Source organism: Perca fluviatilis, chromosome 13 (assembly GCF_010015445.1).
Source record: "Perca fluviatilis chromosome 13, GENO_Pfluv_1.0, whole genome shotgun sequence".
NCBI lineage: Eukaryota > Metazoa > Chordata > Actinopteri > Perciformes > Percidae > Perca > Perca fluviatilis.
The window spans coordinates 21,140,143-21,157,920 of NC_053124.1; the positions used below are offsets into that span (position 1 = coordinate 21,140,143).

At 38.6% G+C, this 17,778-nt stretch overlaps 1 long non-coding RNA gene across 1 annotated transcript; it reads right to left on the minus strand.

The window, feature by feature from the left end:
• Positions 1 to 3,978: 3,978 nt before the first annotated feature.
• LOC120571937 lies at positions 3,979 to 16,059 on the minus strand. Its single transcript, XR_005641322.1, has 3 exons — positions 15,677 to 16,059; positions 13,504 to 13,557; positions 3,979 to 4,404 (listed from the first exon to the last, which is right to left on the minus strand). It is a non-coding gene; the product is annotated as an uncharacterized LOC120571937 (long non-coding RNA).
• Positions 16,060 to 17,778: the final 1,719 nt, after the last annotated feature.

The window sequence follows — 17,778 nt, forward strand, 5'->3', positions numbered from 1 at the left end:
GCCTACCTGTCATATAGCCTTTCTCACATTCAGTCAGGATTTAAGTTTACAAGATCTGCAGTGGTACGTGTGTTTGCAGTAACAGTGGGATTTTGCATTTTGGATACACTGCCAGTCAAAAACGTTTAGTCACCCTAAAATTAAATCTCCAAGAATATGGCCTAATTTCAAATGTACTGCAAATACCACAGTGTGAAATGAGAAATGTAAATATGTTGTTTATCTTGTTGAAAATATACTTAATCAAACTAGAAATCTGTATATAGACATTAATAAAACAGACAATTAACAATGTTCAGGCTCAGTGAAAGCAGTCAGGTGTGTAGAAAATGATCATTGAGACCACTGCACTAAAAGCAAGGACGGTCTTTCCTAGATCAGTCAGTTTAGTTTGTTCTTTGGGACCACTTCTCTTTAAGGCCATCTTTCCTAACTAGTAATAATAACAGAGCTGATATTTGCCTTCTGTGATGACTGTATGCTCTTGTTTTTAGTGCCTTCTGATTCAAAAGTATCTAATAACTGTTAAGCTCTTAAATATGTTAATATGTGGACAGTGGTCTTCCACTTTCTGATTATGATTCAGGCCTTCCAATTATACATATAGGCTAGGGGGATTTCAAATAATGGCAATTTAAATTATAAGCATTACTAAACTCACAACTTTACCAATCTGTACTCAAGTTTTATAACTTTTAGTGTATATAGAACAAGTACAAGTGAAGATATTTAACCAAAAAGGCTAGAATGAAGAGTATTTGGTAGAATTAGACTGATTATAATAGCAGTGGATGATTGTAAAAGGCATGTCTGAGTTTTAAAATTAAAACAAAACTGGGTTTTACATGCAAATGAAACTCCCAAAGCTAAATCTTGATGATGTTCGTTCTGACACTTTTGGGCACCTTCACTGCTGGACAACTTCATATATCGATGCATGTAAAACGGCAAGAAGATCACAGAACTATCATTAAAATGTTCAACATTCAATCATCTAAAACATCAAATTTATACTAACCTCCATCACTCTTGTCATTATCATTTCTGTCCTATAGTGAGTTAAAGGACAGTTTTGCGTTACGTACGCTTTGATAACCACTTACTATAAAAGATTCATATCCATCGTGTTATGCCTGAAACAAAAGCTCAGAAACTTTTTTCCTCGAGATCTTTGGCCCCGGAGTGTGTGAGCTGAACAAGAAACACGTCCTCCAGATGTTTCTAGACGCTGCACGCAACACAGCAGCAGCTGGATCCACTGGCCTATGCCACGCTGTCCCCAACGCAGCACATCATCCAGATGTGACTCTGATTTTCCTCTGCAAGGGTACAGCGCGTGTAAACATTGATCAGTGATTGTGTTTAGTGTTCATATGAGCATGTTGTCCTCTGTTCACTGCTGGAGCGATTCCGGCTGTCTCTATGAGGGTTTTGTGTATTAAGCTGGTGAGTACAGTTATATTACATTAAAGGAAGTAGAGTACAATCACATCTTGAATTCATGCCGGCATAAAATCCCAATAGAGCCGGCTCAAATTCAAACACGTTCCAAAATAGTTTAATTCAAATGGATCCACCTAACCTGAAACTTTATATTTTTAAATTCATCTTTAAATTCACAGCAAGGCGGTTTCTCACAGCTCATGCATTAATCATTAAATTTACCAAGATTATGTAATGTAAAGGAAAATCATCTTCAAGTCTGACAACTGGCGTCATAAATATCTCGAAATACATTCTCTATCGCAGACAACGCTGGTTGGATTTGAACAGAATTTGGGGAAATGATGCATCACTGTTCTATTGTATTTTCACATTGGAATGATTCTTCCCCACAGATTGTTCCAATTACAGGTTACAGGTTAAATTGAGTATAAATCAAATGTGTGAGTGGATAAGAGTCTCATGCTCCAGTGTCAGACCTGCTGGGAACCGCTGGGTAGGAAAGTAAGAGAGCAAGTCGTCTTTACGACTATAACTGGCGTGCCATAGAGCAAGGCAGCGAACCACCAACTGACGGTGACCGTTAAGGACTGTACTGGATGACACGACACCCAAGAGAGAATGTGTGTAACTGACCTCTTTCATAAATACCGTAAGTGATAAAAAAAAAAATCAGCTAATAGCAATACTTATAAAAAAATTATTTAAAATGATTTTAAAGCACACAGCTCGATGCTTATGAACCAAAAACACAGCCCCATGAAGTAGTGCACGCTACAGTAGGAATTAATCCACATCACTCTAAATCTAATCTCAATCTATAAATGAAGCTCCATGCAGGACAATCATCACTTATTTTCTTTGCGTCTTCTGTTGCAAAGTGGGAGTCTGTTTTTTTTCTTCTAAATTGTTGCACTCAGTGTGGATTTGCATGATTTAGGGACTAAACCGGAACAGAAAGGCTCAGATCTTCTCTTTAGTTTTTTTGTCAATCGTGTAGTAATCATTTAAAATATCTCATACTTCATGATTTAAAATGTATTTTACACATAACTGGCAAAATGTGCATGGCTTTTCTTGTGTTTATGAAACATCAGTATGTGGATGATGAGCTGTAGAAGAAGCACAATGCAGTTTTGTAAATTTGACGATCCAACTAATTTGTGAAATAATGATTGTGTCATGGTTGATTCTACATCCTTTACATACCATATCATAGATAATACTTTTAGTAGCTCTTACACACAAACATCGGAAATCCACAAATAGTTATTGTCTCATTGTAAACATTCATATTTTTATTGATTTCAAATGAACTGCAGTAGAAACGATTGCATAGTACAGATATCGAGCACATTTACATCAGCTCATGTGCAAATCCTGCTTATTAGACCCCTGAAACAGTAGTTCATAGTGCATTCTAATATAATAAATTTTTCCCTCTGAATAGTATTAAAAACTGCATAAAATCTATTGCACATATTCACATTCTCCACACTACATCAAAACAAAATCCTATGCATTCAAGTATTCATATTAGATTGTCAGAGGAACTGATTTAACAAATAAAATGTGGAATAAATCAAAATTGTAGTCTCTGAGACTGACGCAATTATTAATTAAATCACTATTTCTAATCAAACCTACTAAAAATACACTTTAACAGCACACACATTGCACCTGTGCTCATATAGTGCATATTAGTAAAACATCACAATTCTAATACACAAACTGAACCCGTACATTTAGCTAGTAATGTGCAAACTTAACAATGCAAGTCATGTGCAAACACTAATGCAAATAGTGCAAATTTAACAAAACCCCCTACCCATTTCTTTTGCATAGATAAAAATAAAACAAATATATTGTGGTTTTGCACAAAATGCTTCATGCAGTGATAGTTCCTCTTGATTAAATGTGTATACTAAAAATAAAAATACAATTTAATTAAGATGTATACACAAAGTCAAAAAGATAAAATGTCATGTACATGATAGGTGGCTGAAGCAAGAGCAAAATAAGATAATAATCGTTTAGCATTTTAGGTTATACGGTCCTTAAATAGAAATGTACAAAACACTCTAATATCTAGGTATGAGATGGAAAAATATACTGCACCTGTCTATAAAAAATGGTCAAATCATCTGAACGATTGATAAACAATTCATAGTTGATGGATCAAGTCCATAAAACATTTTTGACATTGCACCAGAAAAACAATTTCAAATGTTTCAAGAAATCCACATAGATTGTCAACAATTTGATTGAAATATCCAAAGTTGTACATGAGACAAAGAGACACATTTAATTGCTAGCTGTAATAATTACATACAAATAGGATTCAAAAGATAAGTGAGAAAAATAAATGTAAAATTTAAAAATAAAAAAAAAAAAAAAAAAAAAAAAAAAAAAATAAAAAAAAAAAAAAAAAAAAAAATTCAAAACATCACCACAGCTATTTTTTATCATCTTCTAAACTTTAATATTACTTTATTTCTAAAAAAACACAAAACACACAAACACACACACACACACACACACACACACACACACACACACACACACACACACACACACACACACACACACACACACACACACATACGCAAATCACTTTATTGTACTTTACTCTCTCAGCTTTAGCCTCATGATGGCCAAATGTTTGTCCACTTGTATCAAAATCTTCTGTCTTGTTTGTTTCTGTCTTCATTCAGAAACAGATGTTCTGCTGCAGCAGCCGAAAACGGTTACTTTTGTATCCATTACCAGTTTTAAGACCTGACCGTTTTAACTCTGCCCACTGTCTGCCTGCTTTCACAAAATCTGTGTGTTTCCTCCTGTATTTTCACGGTTAATGATGTAGTCCTGTGTGCAGCGTACATTACTCGGCTCAAAGTCACAGTCCAAAAGAGTCTGAGAGGCAAAGATCTGATGATTCCCAACTCCAGACTGATCAGAAACCTTAAAAGAAGAGATAGAGGAGCATTAAAATCAGTCCTTCAATAAGGTGAAAGATAAAACACAACCACATTTATCTACAGCCTTTTACACTTTGCATCTAGAATGCCCAAGAACATGCAGCGATGCAAACAATCATTGTTTTATCATGTCCTGATAAGATGTACAGTTTCTGCAGTATGTGAAGCAACAGAACATATGTGTATGCATTTTTTAATAATGTATTTCATTTAAATTATGTAGGTGAACCAGTTGGCTCAAATCCCTACAAAAAATCCAGTTGCTCTGATTCTACTATTTTCAACTTTACTGCATTTACAGTACAGTATAGGACTGGAGACGTCTATAAATCTAGATCCCAGGAGGCCATGTTGGTTAAATAAGGCTCAAAAGTATAGCATCTACACAGTAAATTAATAATCCACCACGTGCACATATCCAATACTTTGGAACAATCAGCCTTTTTGGAGAAAGCCAAAGCATTTTCTCTAAATCTTGTTCATACTTAGAAGCTCCTAAAGATTGCAGCCAGATTTTGAGTAACACATCATGTGCACAGACTCAAACATTTGTGGGACTCTGAGCTAAGCCATGCATAATTTATCACAAAGCTTGGTATTACTGTTTACTGTATCGCCTTCTGAGTGGCCTTCACTGTAAGCTCCCTTTTACTGCCCATAGATGGCACACTAATAACAGAGGGAACAAACTCAACACACACACAATCAACCCAGAGAGACAAGATAAAATATGGCCCCCAACCCCCAAAAACACCAAACTACAAAACAACCATGTCTGTATTTGCCAGTCTAGACACAAGCTGCTCTTCCAATCACCATCACACCTCCTTCTCCCACTCTTCCCTTATTTTTCTTTTCCTTTCCTTTCCTTTCCTTTCCTTTCCTTTCCTTTCCTTTCCTTTCCTTTCCTTTCCTTTCCTTTCCTTTCCTCACCCCCACTATCATTGTCTGAGCCACCAAAGTGTTTTTTCCCACGCTTTATTTTTCTCCGTCCTGTTTGCAGCCAGGCAGGAGGAGAAGGAGGTGGGGGTAGAGTGGTGGTGGGGGGTAAGAACTGATGGGGTCGCCATGGCAACCCCACATTGGCATGCCCCTGATTGGACTATGTGGTGGCTAATTATTCAGCGCATATGCTTAAAAAAAACAATAAAGTAGGACGTATTTAAATGCAGAGCCAAGCATCGCCGGGTGTGTGATTAACATATGAGCCCAGCGCTGCTTTTGATGAAAGACGCCTCAGTTTCATTGCTCTATGTAGAACTTAAATGCAGTGTTTGATTTAATGTGCATGTTAAATACATTAAGACATTTATTTAAAATTTCAACTGTAACCTTTTTTCTTCATAAATGTATTATTTTTCAACTTTTTGTCATGAACTTTGTTTTGGTTTGAAAAATCTACTTAAACTAATTATATTTATCTATGGGAAGATTAATAATTTACTTATATGCCAATTTACATGAGAGGATCAATGCAAGCTTCATCATCGAGGCTGCCAAAACTAAAACAAAAAAACAGGGCAGCATGCTAATGGCAGGCCTCTGAGCACTGGCATGACAGACAAATTGTGTGTGTGTGTGTGTGTGTGTGTGTGTGTGTGTGTGTGTGTGTGTGTGTGTGTGTGTGTGTGTGTGTGTGTGTGTGTCCTATGCACTAGGGATCGAGGGTCTGCAGAATGAAAGAAACCCGTGGGTAGGGGTTTGTATGTGTGTGTGGGAGGAGGGGGGTTACGTTAACAAAGGCCGGCATTGTTTACCAATCTCCCTCGTCCATTAATCAGGACGATCCGGTTCTAATTGGCGTTTTGGTTAAGCTGGTCTCCAGACCCCCGTTCCCTCCACTGGCCTAAATAATGGCGTTACGCCACAAGTGCCGCCGAACATTGGGGAGGACAATGTGCCGCTTGTCTGAGGGCCCAGGATAGGATCCCCACCCTCTCCTCTTCCCCTCCTTTTTTAGCGCCCCCCCCCAAGATAAACCTCACACAGAAACACAAAGAAGGCCTCTCACTATTGAGATCTCACTGTCGCAGCCTCCCTCTTCTCATCTGTCTGCCCCCCTCTCCTCCTTCCAGTCTTTCTCAGTCATTCACTTACTACACTTTTTCCTCCCTGACCTCACAGGTCCGTCCCCTGTTTCTGGCGGTCGTGGTGAGAGTCGCAGGTTCAGTGGTCAGGTCATAATACCACATTGAAGGAGGAGATCCTACTCACTTTTTATTCCCTGCTCATAAACTCCTGCTGTCATATAAAAAGATTTTAAAATCTCAAAGTGTAGAAGTTAAGAAATGAGTTAAAGTTAATGATAATCCATGTGCCAACACATTTTCTTCTACAGGCCAAATAGGAAGTCCATTGCCCATGTGAGAAAACTAAGTGTGATAACAAGCGGAGATTTATGAAGACCACTATGTTGCTAATTACGGCTCCTTGTGGATGTCAGGGAGCATGTAGGTGTGTTTTTTTTTCTTCCACATCATCTGACAAAGTTGTGCACATGCCTGCAGCATAAATGTCGTGTAAATGCTCCACACGCCGTAATAATGCCAGGAGAGCAAAATTATAACTGTAAGAATAATTGAATTAATGTCCAAGAAGCTGAGCAGTCAAAAGAGTTTTCAGAGCGTCTTGGAAATCCACAAAATGGTCGATCGTCAGCGTCTGCAGTGTAATGACGGGCACGACGAAAGCAACGCAGGAACCGCAGCTGCCCTTAAAAATGCCAGCTTGCCGACACTAAAAAGCCACTGGCTCTGCGCTTTCCTCCTAGCTCATCCCTTCCCGCATGTCTCTTGGGGGGGATCTCTACAATTAACACACTGGCAGTAATTAACACTGTCTTGAGGCAACCAATGGCGCGGAAAGGATCAGGGTCAATATGAAGTGGGGGAAGGTGCAGCTCTGGCTATCCACATTCCCCTTTTTTCAGCTGCCATTTTGTGCCAGTCTTAACACCTAAGATGGTGGCAGGACTGTGACTTGCCGTGTGGGAGAGGAGGACAAACTGGCAAGGGAGGGGTCGGAGAAGCTGAGGATTATGGGATTGAGGAGGGAGTCTCTTATTTTCATTTTTCTAATCGGTACATCGCTGAACGGTTACCAAGACAGGAGAGAGAGAGAGGCGGAGAGACAGAAAGAAGCATGATCGTCAGATTGGTGCCCTACATGCACCACACATAGAGGAGGAATTCTCCCACACATGGACACACAAAGACACACACACACACACTCACATGTCAGAGAGGAAGAACAAAGTGTGTATACAGTGTGGGCGCGAAACAAACAACAGCCTGTGATGGTCTGTTTGTGTTAAAAAACGTGTAATTTACATGTGCTTAATATACGGCGCACACATATAAACACACGTGCCCATGCATGAACACACACACACACACACACACACACACACACACACACACACACACACACACACACACACACACAAACAACCAGCACAGCCGTTCTCATGGCATGGTCTGCCCCTGAGCATGCAAATGACATTCATTATGCAAATGCATACAAATCAGAACCAACCATCTGAGAATCCAAGCTGGGAAAAAAAAAGAAAAGAATAAAATTAAATGACTGAGGAGGGGGGGGGGGAAGCATAGAAAAGAAAAAGAAGCATGTTGGGATGTGTGCGTGGGGAAAGTACAGTGGCACATTAAGGTGCAAAAAGTGGTCATCAGAAAAATAGCGTAACCAATTTTTTTTGTCCACCGCAATATAAGGTTTAAAAATATAAAAAGTTGGATAAATCTCAAATATTACAAATTAAAATGCAGACATTAGCAATGTATAAAAAGATGAATGACCTGGAAACAGAGACGTTTTGAGAACAGTTCAATATATGATAACATTCTTACAGCCTTATTTTCACTGATTTAGGGACTTTTCCAGATGGATACACTTTGTGTTTCGTCACAGTACAATGTTGATGGAGTTTGTAGCCTATTTTTTTTTTTTTTGTTCCTTTTCTTTAGTTCCTATAGTATTTATGCTTAACAAATTTATGCTTACTAAAGATGGGAGAAGATGTACACACACCATCTTTCCTCACTGCCCCAATGATGTCATACTGTTGACTGTTTTTGTTTTGTTTGTGAGACAAAGCTCATTGAGTTCTTTTAGCAGGAAAAGCAAAAAATCAGCTGCAGAAGAGCATCGACCAGAGGGGAGATGCTCCAAATGATGGTAAAGTGCCGCTAATTGCCTCTCGAGGTGTTCTTTGTTTTGTTTCACCTTTCTCATCACCACTGCTTCTGTAGGACATGCTCTCTAAAACCGCACAAGAGCTGCATGCAAATCGTCGCCCTTTTATGGATTACCCTGAAGCTCACCAAAAATAGCGGAGATGGTTGTGTATCTTTGAATTGTGTAAAAAGAAGCTGATGAGGTTACAGCTTCATCATGTCAACCACGTGTAGTTCACACCTCATCTACTACAACAACAACCAAACATATTTCCCTCCTAAAAAAAAAAAAGATTCAGGCAAGAAATATGTGCTAAGACCAAAATTTTGCCAAGTATCTGGCATTGATACAAAGGCAAAATAAAGGCTAATTAGAAACAGATTGAGGCCAACTACTTACGCAAACAAAGTGCAAAAGACAAAGGTGTGTGTGTGTGTGTGTGTGTGTGCGTGTGTGCATGTGTTTGTTTAGGATTTTCTAGGATCTTAAAATCAAATCCGTGTTTTTCTTTTAGCGCATTTATCTGAACATCATATTCCAAGTCCCTCCAAATTCGTCTTTTTCAACTTGAAATGACTGTAGCTCATGCAAGCTAATTGCTTCATTCTTCACTAATGTGTACCTGTAGGGATAATAAATTCATCAGAAACAAAACCACCAAACCAACCAGGTGTCCTCGCAGGAAACCTAATTTGATTTGATTTGATTTGATCAATTGAGGAGGCCTTAAAAAAATAGAGACAGGATACAACTATGTGAAGGCCATAAATCTCTGAGGCACAGTGTAAAATACTGTAGTACTAGCAAGTCATTTCACAGTTTACCTCTCTAATTATAGATGGGTGGAATAAGAAAGTGGCAGAAATGTTTGTCAATCAATCAATGCTTTTCGTATAAGACGCTATCTGAAATCTAATTTGGCTACACAGTTTGGTCTAATCTGGTACAACTAATCAGATTAAAAACCTGAGAATGAACTTGAAAATAAAGTCCTCGAGTGTTTGTACGTCAGCAGTTTAGGTTTGAGTAAAAGTCAGCATAGCTTGAATTTGGCCCTACAGTGTATGTTCTTTAGCAGAACACTCCAGCCCTGCATGATCTCTCACTACAGAGACACAGAAGAATAAAGTAACAGTGAAATTGATTTTCATATTGTACTTTGTTAATTTGATGCCTTTCCTCCTGAAGCGAGATGTCTGGACAGAATAGGAAATTATCAATTTAATGTGATGTAATTTATGGAGAGAAGGGCAGTTTAAATATATGGTATATAAATAAAGGTCACTACTAGACTACTAAGACACTAAGATTCTGTGTTCTCCAGGAGATAAAACAACATCTTGGATGTAAAAATACCATAGTTTTGCCCTTTTTATGCAATATATCTTCAATGGTAGTAGGTGCACATATTTAGTATTAGCTATATCGATCATTTTGCATTTCAGTGTGAATTTCATTGCATATTGGGGAAGGACAAAGAAAACTTAAATGTTAAATTCATCTTTTCCATTACCAGTGGTTTGAAATGAGGCGGCATGAGGAAACATTCACACTACTATCTTGTCACACAACAGCACAAGCTATACACCACCACTGCAGTAATATTGGGGTTTGTATACAACAACCAGATTTGATGTATTTTGTAATAATTGAAACGTTTTCTGTAATTACAATTCAAATATTGATTCTTTGTGTTGCCTGGTGCACCTTAAGATCCTCTATGAGAGACCCTGCACCCCCTCCCCTCCCTTTATTGAAATCGTCCCTTATGTAACACAGCATCATACCTTCATGTCATTGGTAGGAAACGTCCATCGTCCGAGCCCATTCCTGGTTCTATTTGTGTGGGGTTTTTTAAACTTAGTTTTCTTCCATTGTGCAGGCGTGTAATGGGATTCTTGTTACTTTCGGTTATCTAGCTTTATGAAGAATGTACGTCACTCATACAGCTAGATAACCAAAGATAACAGACAACCCCTCAGGCCTGCGAACACAGCTCTCTGCCAGCAACACGCACACACACACACACACACACACACACACACACACACACACACACACACACACACACACACACACAACACCCCCCCACACACACACACACACAAAACCTCCAAAACACCTGTAAGGACAAACAATGAGAGGGAAAATGCTTAAAGGGGTAATTCACCAAAACAAAGCTACTTTACTCTGTTTTGCCCATATTCCAGGGGTTGAAATAATGACAATAATAGTCATAAATCTGGAGTGGTAATGCAAATGATTTATCACATGGTGTTAAAAACGCCTCAGTGAAATGAGATGAAAAACAAGCATGACTAAAGATTCACAAGGGATACTGCTGAGAAAACACATTTTCCAAGCTATTAAGTGTCTTTTATATGACTGAAATGTGAATGGGCTCTTATAGGAATTCAAAACAACGCATTAAAGCCGACTATCCAGTGAACTAAAGACAACAACAATAAAGATCTTTATGAGGGGCATCAGAAGCTTGGGATGAAATAGCACTGCGGGGAATAATTTACACAAATAGTCCTGTAAAGAAAATATTACAATATGGCTGAATGAAGAGGAAGGGGGATTCCTTTAAAAATTTGACATATTAACTCATTTTAGGAGCTGTAAATACTCAATTACTTTATTAAGGTAGGCTATATAAAGGTATTAACATTAAACTTTCACATCCTCAAAATATTCAATGCACATAAGCCTACTTAAAAAAAAAAAAAAAATAATAATAATATATATATATATATATATATATATATATATATATATATATATATATATATATATATATATATTCAGTTCAGATGCAACAGCAGCTGGAAAGGAATTTGTTTGATATGTTTCTTAGGACATGTCTAAGTGACATTGTCTCCACAAGAGACTTGTATAAAAATGTATTCTTCACCACTAACGGCAAAAACCTGATAAGATTAGAAAATGTAAGTAAATCGATACATTTATGGGAATTATTGTGGATATGTTACGTTTCAATTATTTATATTACATTATGATGCAATGTTTTATAGCCTTTATTAGGCATATATATTTATTACATGTTTATTTAAATATAATTTGAGTAAGATCCTTTATTTGGAGTTAAGTAGGTCATATAGCCATTTTTTTTATTTTTGCATAATTTCCATAATACATAATTATCTGAAAACGCTTAAACATTTAGACCCCTATAGTTAAATACATTGTGTGTTTGAGTGTCTCTATAATGTTATTTATATTATTATACATTTCCCCATAAACTGCTTCTTTTTTTAAAGATAGCTTTTGGCGAGAGGGGAGTGACGTCACTAGCATCGCTGGCTTTCAATTAATGCAGCGAGGTGTGATGCCTAATTAACACACACACACACACACACACACACACACACAGACAGACACACACACACGGGGGGGGGGTCTTTCTAACAGTATCGTGGAAATAGGCCACTGCTTCCATCCACACATCAAAAACACACAAAGTCTCTAAAAACGCATACAGATATTTAGCACACACATAACACATAATTTCATGCTTAACATTTTATTTTTTACAACTGCTTTCTGAAAGGGCTCTGACAGAGATTATACGCAGCAGGCTTTGGATATATGCCAACAACAACAAAAACATCCATTAGAGATCACTTTGCTGTTTTACGTCAGCAGGCCATGACACACATGAGCTCACGAATTCAACGTTCACATTCACTGCTGATGACTTGAACTCCCATACAGACAGCGTATTCTCTTTTATTAATTATTCTACTACCAGTTCCACATGAGCCTAGTTTTAAAGCTTATAACATTTGGGAGTTGTTAGATTTGTGATAACAGTCTTTCTTTCCCTGCCCATGTAGGCTACGTGTATCTGTTAAGATGCTTCATCACCTTACAGGTATATATAAATAAAGTTGAATTGAATTCTCTGGTTATTTATTGTTCCCAATCAATCCTATGAGTGTGTGTTTTAGTTTTTAAAACGCTAAAATTAGACTTGGGAACTGCATAAGATTTGAGTAAGATGATCTGCTAGTCAGTCACGTAATAATCGTTTTATATAATGACGCATGTGTATTTTGGTTTACATTTTATAAACATAGGCTAAATGCAATACAATAAACAGTATTATTGCAACACTATTTTTTCGTGTTATTCAGATCTCTGTCAGGTGCTAATTTAAGCTCTTTATTAACAAAGCATTCGTGAATTAAAGCAATCAATAGCCTAAATACTGAGCACTGCTGACTGTAAATTAACAGCTCAAATGAGACGATATAGCCTACTCTAAATTAATTTTCTTTTAAGGCTATCTGATTAATTTCCTGGATACAGGCAATGTGAGACCAATATATCAGACTATACCGGTGACACGGTTTAGAGTAGCTATTTAAAACACATATCATACTTTAATACAGAAATAATGATAAAGGAAGAAGGGGGAAAACACATTATTACGTCCAAACTGACTTGGTATACCGCTGACTCTTAAGTCCCTGTTTAAGGAAAACGGCAATTAGCTACTCCACAGGTTTCGTTCAAGGTATCTTGGCAGTAATACAGTGAAAAATGTTCTACTTTAATAGATGGCCAGGGCCATAAAACGTTGCTGTAAATGCTGCAAAATCTGAGCGGAACAGTCGCGTCCACAGAAGGATCCCGAAAGGATTTTAAAATGATTTCCAGGAGTAATCAATTAGTTCCACATGCGTGCGTGCATGCGTGCGTACGTGTGTATGTGTCTGTGTCTGTGACGTGGGCTACTATATGTAGTTTCCTAATTTTATTGAAGTGCAGGGTTACACATGCAGAGTGATCATTATAGAAGGATTGAGGATTGGCGATAGTAAATCCATTGACAAATAAAAAGTGAGATCACTCAAATCACCTGGAAGTTGGAGGAAGCCCTCATCTTCACTTCTGATGGTGCTTTCAAAAGTTTCTGGGGAAAAAATGGAAGAATGACTTGAGGATATAGGAAAAACGTCCAATAAAATCTCCCAGAAAGGCATGCATTCTTTATAATTTGGATGAATAACACACGGAACATTTCACATTTTTTTTTTTTTTTTTTTTTTTTTCTCACCCACACACACACACACACACTCTTTTTTTTTTTTTTTTTTTTTTTTTTTTTTTTTTTTTTCCCAATCTTTCTAAAAAAACCCCCAACAAGCCATTAAAATTTCTTTTTTTTTAAAAAAAAAGCGCCACGGCACGCCCGGTTTTTTTTTTTTTCCGGGTTTTTTTGTATCTTTAGCTTCACTGACTCTGCAGCAGAGGGAGGCTCCAGAGATGCTGCTGCAGGCAGCGGCCCCTTCAACATGTTATAGACTTGTGTCTCACACAGTCTCCGATACATGTCTGCTAAATTCCATTTCCATCTCATATTCGTGGCTTCAGAGGAATTTAACAGACGAGGTCAATCAACATGGGTCGTACATTTTTTTGGATTCACCTGTTCGGTGTTAAGTGTGTCATGGTTAGCATACATGCTCATGATAAAGCCCCGATTCATGTCTTCATTTTGTGGAAGCACCCGATTAATTTGGCCTTTGCGCCATCCGGCCTGGGCCCTGCACGTGCAAGTTATGCTTTTCAGGGCCTCAGTGATGACGCAAAATACAATAAGTCCCTTGCACGTGTAAAACCAGTTTCGTTCCCCCACAAATTCTCTAAATCAGTTTGATTATAGATAGTCCAACAATTTAGTAAATAACCTTATTTAGGGCTTCCCGGTTGTCAGCTACAGTTTGGCAGCAATCATGAATACATCCCCATACAAATCCTATATTCAATGGCCTACTATAGAAAATGTTATGTAATAATTACAGAAATAAAACCTATAGGCCTACACGCATGAGAGGAATGTCTTACTACCCACTCATACAGATTAAGCAGGCTTTATGTAAGAGCTCTCCTATGCTGGCACCGCATAATCCCAGGCTGCAGGAAGCCGTGCATTGCTGAGTTCATGTAGCCTACAATAATGACCTTTTGCTTTTTTTTTACATGCTTCCCCGCCCTGCTTAGCCTTTTCAGCGCGTAATATGTTGACAGCAAACGGGCCAAACACAACACTGAGCTGTGAAAGGCTGCACCGCCCGAGGCCACTCTGACACCGCCACAGGCCGATGTTATAGACCCATGCATGCAAAATTATCTGCAACGAGATGGATGTCTTGTAGCTAAAGAAGCGGCAGGGTTTACCATCCAGTTTGTGAACCAAACTCGCGGAAATGGTGCAACATGAACGTATGCAATGGTAATAACAACAGAACATATGGCTGACCCGGGGTAGGCATCACTGATTCAACATTTCTTTATTGGTATCAGAGAAACTAAACCAATGTTGCCCAAGCATAACTTGAAGTTGCAGATGAAAAAACCCTCTCGTTAGAGAGATATTTTCTAGGAGTCATCTCTTAAAGGTCTGTTCAAAATGTAGGTTAGTGGACAAAAGGATGGGAGAGAGAGGGAACATTGAGATCATCATTAATTGGTACAATATTAACATGCATAACAAATAAAGATGACTGGAACTAATCAAAAGGCCTTGTGGGAGACAGGAGATCACCTGTGACGGTAGTCAGAGGAAAGACCACTAAAGTGCTGAAGTTGCAGACTTGCTCACACTCCCATGCTTAGATTTCAGCAAACTACACTGGACATGTATACTGTAGTATCAAGTGCCAAACAAAAGTGGCTGCAGCCACAAGTGTAACCACGTCTGTGTTGCTGCAATCAGATGATGTTCAGCCTTTATCGCAGATGCTGCTGCTGCGCACCGTTCATACAGACCTTAAACTGATCTGAGAACAGAACAAGCCTCACTGGACGAAAATGCTGATTTAGTCTGAAGCATCTGGTCGGCCTGTAGATCCTCACTTATTTCACAACAGGGTTAAACACATTATACAATGTGTTGCAGCCTAGACGCGCCTGTGCTCGCCATATAAACCCTCTCCTGCGTCGCTCCTGCGCCGCCCCTGCATGTTTTTGTTAAAACTAACACACTCATATGCCACAAAATCACTCATGATACATACAAAGGTTCTTACTGTTTCCTCCTCAGATGCAGCAGGGTGGGTTCCACTGGGCTTGGATGAGCTTCTGGTAACCAGCGGTCCCTCCGGACGTGCGGCATGCTGGGAGCCAAATGAGCGCGTTTATGAGCGGCGTATTGAGCTTTGTGGCGACATCGCATCGTGACGTCCCACTGGACCCGTCCATTTTCTAATCTAACGGGTCCGCTCGTTTCTTTCCGCGCATTTCCTCGCACGGCTGTCCTCCACATCCACAGCCCCCGTCCTCCCCTCACCAAACATGGGAGTTGGGGCTGTCCGCCAGGACGGCTACATCTCCACCACCGTTGTCTCCAAATGGTTTAACATCTCATTTATCCTCAATCATATACGCCGTCCAAGGCCCACCCCCTTGTGAATCAGTGAGGTAACACTGTTCCCACCCTCTGAGATTTTTGATATTATGCAAGACGGCCGATGTAATTATAATAAAGACCTATGGCAGCATCTCTCACGCCCCCCAACAGACGCATGCAGAAGTGCATGGTGGCACCATCATTCATTCATCCACCAAACATCACTCTAATTCCTTTAGAGGTTTTCAGTGTGTGTGTGTGTGTGTGTGTGTGTGTGTGTGTGCACTCCATCTGCATGACTTTTTCATCATTCCCGGGTAATATCCCTATATCGATATAATACAGACTTATACATAGTTGTTTACATGCCAGTGAAGATATATAAATGACATCACCATGTTTCTATTCCTGGAAAAGCAGTCTATGTGCTCATTAAAGTTCTCATATCGTGCTTATGTTTTACCTCAGCATCATGAACATCATGGTACAACTTTGGGCTATACTCTGCTGTCATATTCTATCATTTTTTAAATTGATTGTAAGCCAATACTGGGATTTAGTCATGAACGTAGTGCAGACTTTACTATTAAGATAGAACATATAATTAGAAGTTAAATGTGAAAAGTCATGTCTTTTTTTGTATTTGGCTTCTCACCAGAATTTATATATCTCAAAGATGTTTGCTGTCTGCAGCTGAAACTTGTATAGACAGACTAGAGAGGATCTTCAGCTTGGCTAATTATCATGATAATCACACCAGAAATCTTTTGAATCAATGAAAGACGAATCCTCTCAAACGTTATTGTATGAGGTCTCAGTCTTGTCTGTGTACATAGCAGACAGCACTCATCATTTGCATTTAATAAAGTTAACTCAGTCATGTTGACCTGTCTAGACCATATCAATTGTGTAGAAATGCCTTCACACACAGATTATTGTATTCCCCACACACTGCAAAAATATATTTTCTACATTTACACTTCAAAGACTTACAATAAAAAGAGATGTTATAAAAGGTTCATAAGATGTATAACCAATGGCTTTTGGATCAGTTATCAACCATTAATAAGAGCAAATTTTGGTTGGCCAGGTTGTGAATGCCTTTGACTGATTGGAGCATGTGACCACTTAGCTGCCAGTAATAGAGAGATTCTGGGTCCATTTATTAACAACTTATTAAGCATTTATTATCATCGTTTATGAAAGCAACATTATGCTATTGGAGTTTTCTTTCCACAACCTGGCAACCCAAAATGTGTTATTAATGGCATAAAACTGATAAGGAATCAGTAAATGATTTATCAACCATAAACAGAGCCATTAGTTAGCCTTTAATGTATAACCACTCTATTAATGGTTGTTTATTAGTGGTAAAGTGAAACCATAATGATACACTGGTGGAAAAATCGCTACAGCGAACAGAGGCACGCTCACATCTCTGACTGTTGAAAAACACTGATGGGCCAAAAACCACCTGCAAAAACTGTCATTTGTAATTCAGAATATACTTTACAGTGTATAAAGTCAACATTATGCTAGGCTAACGGCTACTTGTCAACACAGCTGAGTTGTAGTTCAGTTACTATATTTGAACTGCTGCCTGGAAACAGAAGCTTCAATGCTAACTTATTAGTCTAAGTCAAGTTAGGTTTAGTTAGGCTATATAGCCCCAAATCACAAGTTGGTCTTAGAGGGCTTTATAAGCTATATCCTAGCCCGTCGATTCAGACAAGGAAAAACTCAAGAAGAGCAACAGTTGAGTTGAGTAGGCCTACCTCAACA